Below are 2,652 nucleotides of genomic sequence, written 5' to 3'. Positions count from 1 at the left end.
CGTTTTTTTTTTTTTTTTTTTTTTTCTATAACGTTTTCTACGAAACCATACGCAAGTTACCCCGCTCAAAATGCAGCCACACGGAGAGTACGAATTTTGTTGAAGGGCCTATCTAAAAATTTGACTAGATACAAATTGGAAAATAATTTCGTTGGACTATCAAAATAATTATATAGGAATTTCAAATATGGTGAACAATATTGTAAAAAGTTTTGACATTCCAGCAATTAACCAGTTTCACAACGTTTCTACGTAATTATTTTGATGTGGTCCGACAAAATTATTATCAGATCTATATCTAGCTAAATTTTTAGATATATTTCAGTAAAACCGTCCTTTCCGTGCGGTTAATGAAAAATGCATTTACTTTCCAATCTACATTCTACAAATATTATTATGCCATTTATTTACCGAGGTCAAACTGATCCCGCCGTAGTTACGTTATCCAAATTTAATCATAGTGGTCGACGATTGATTGTAGCGCGTGCCGCACAATGTAAAAACTATAAACGACATTTCGTAGGACTTTCGGGTTACCGTGCTGGCGCAAACATTGCCACGCGTATAGCATTGCGTCGAATTTCACCGTCGCGGCGGAATTGACTTCGTTATCATAGCACGCGTAAATGTTGCGGTATCGTTTATTAATCAGAAAAGTCGTTGTATAAGCTTCAGTTTCAATGTTCCCTGATTAATTTGCATTAATTGACACTGGACGTGACACCAGGAATTGGAATCACGGGCAATTTGCCGAATTTATAATTAGCACAGAGAAACATGTAATACTATATCTGTTTTTTTGTTTTCCTTTTTTTTTTTCTGCAGCTCGCGGTAAACGTCACTTTAGCTTCACGTTACGTAACACGATCCAATTTATTCGCTTTGGCAACTAAGGACACGCGCGCGCAACCCGAGGCTCGCGCAACGTCGGTGGCGGCGACGCCGACGGCCGCGACGCGTCGATCATTATTAATTACCGGCGAAATGGAATTGTCCGGGAAGTCGTATTGACGCGCGGTAACGAGCGTACCAACGTAATGTATGGATCGAGCGCGCGTCACCCGATAAAATATGAATTCCTGTCTGCACATTCAGGGGATTTTTGCAAGACCGTGCCCACCCCGGCCTTCTTTCGACGTAAATATCTAGCATGAAAGTCAATGAGGTCCCCTCATACTCCTTTGAGAAATTCTTCCTTCGCGACGTGGCATATCGTTTATAAACCCTTCCACCCCGCCTCTAATGAAAATTTATACAAAGTGGTAGTCTGGTAGTACAGTACGTCTTTGTGATCGATGGATTTGTAATTCTTCGATTCTAAAAACGGTGCGTCATGACGTTAATTTTCCAAGTATAATCCTATAATATAATTTCCGTAATTTCGTTTTTTCACATCGTTGAATGGATTATCTCTCGCGAGAATATCCAACTTTTTACCGAGACCGTTTCAGAGATTCAAGTCTTCTACGATTGATTTGTGTAGAGACTTTTCCGTATTTATATCGATCGATTTTTTTTTTTTTTGCATTTACGCACGCACACGTTCCAGGTAATCATTGGATCTTGCTCAATCGTATGTTGTTGTTGTCGTCGTCGTCGTCGTCGCAACCTTCAATTAATTGCACCTCTTTTGTATGCTAATTGGCCGACGTCGCATATTGCCGTGTGTAACACGGAACGGGAATAGGTAAATTGGTACGAGACCCTGGTGCGCAAAACGAATGTCGTGGGAATTTCCGGACAGTTGCGCGAGTTTCTTTCGCGACGTCCCGCTAATAGCACCCTACCGTCGTTAGAGAGGAAAAATATAACGGCACAAGAGTTTTTTTTTAAGCCGAGACGAAATTCCCAACTACGCCAATTTTCGAGAACATGCACGTATGCAGTATCGTAGTCGGGGTATTCTCTATAAATTTTCCTTTTAACTCGAGGAAAAATTCTCCTCCCTTCGTCTTTTTCAATTTCTTAATGCTCCTTTTTTTTTCCTTGGCTTGATAACGATCTCGATATAACAATAGACACATTAGCGATTCCATTTGATCTTATTTTCCCACAGACAATCCGCGGTTTTTCTCTATTACAACGTCTTCAGCTCGGTATTAGCACATGAATTTTTTTCCACGTCTCGGTCATATTTTACCCTTTTATTTTCTCCCGTCCCTACAGTCGTCCTCCCCCGTGTCCTCTTCGTTAATCCATCGAACCTTAATTTCGCACTAATTTTTCATTCTTTTCGTCGCAGACGAGGGGGAAGGCCACGGAGGGACCATGAACGACTAGTGTCTGATTCGACCCCACCCAGTCAATAGCCTGAATATTTAATGTTAGAAGTTCGTATTGATTTTCGCGATTTTTACGTCTCCGCAAATAAGGCCGTAAAGACCGTCTCGCGGATGGACGAGGAGGGGGGAGGAGGGGAGAGGGGGAGGGGGATAGGAGGGAGGGAGGGAGAGAGGAGAGTGGGGCGGCGCGGGGGAGGACAGGGGAGGAAAAGAGAGACGCATAGACGCGTTACTTTTCAGTGCCAGCTATATAACGCTTTTTATTATGCCGGGGCGCTTTTATGGGGAAATACTGCGATGAAAAAAGAGGAAGACGTCGAGACGAGCGGGGGCGGGAGGATAGGGCAGAAGAAGAAAGAAATTGCACTGC

General features: G+C 42.7%; 1 protein-coding gene across 13 annotated transcripts in view; it reads right to left on the bottom strand.

Annotated features, from left to right (window-relative positions):
- LOC108752283 overlaps nucleotides 1-2,652 on the bottom strand; it is a 136,173-nt gene that overhangs the window by 10,752 nt on the left and 122,769 nt on the right. The window lies entirely within an intron of this gene.

The sequence above is a fragment of the Trachymyrmex septentrionalis genome, unplaced genomic scaffold (assembly GCF_001594115.1).
Source record: "Trachymyrmex septentrionalis isolate Tsep2-gDNA-1 unplaced genomic scaffold, Tsep1.0 scaffold6, whole genome shotgun sequence".
In the NCBI taxonomy this organism is placed as follows: domain Eukaryota; kingdom Metazoa; phylum Arthropoda; class Insecta; order Hymenoptera; family Formicidae; genus Trachymyrmex; species Trachymyrmex septentrionalis.
The sequence above is the reverse complement of the archived record's forward strand: the minus strand, read 5'-3'. Positions and strand labels throughout refer to the sequence as shown.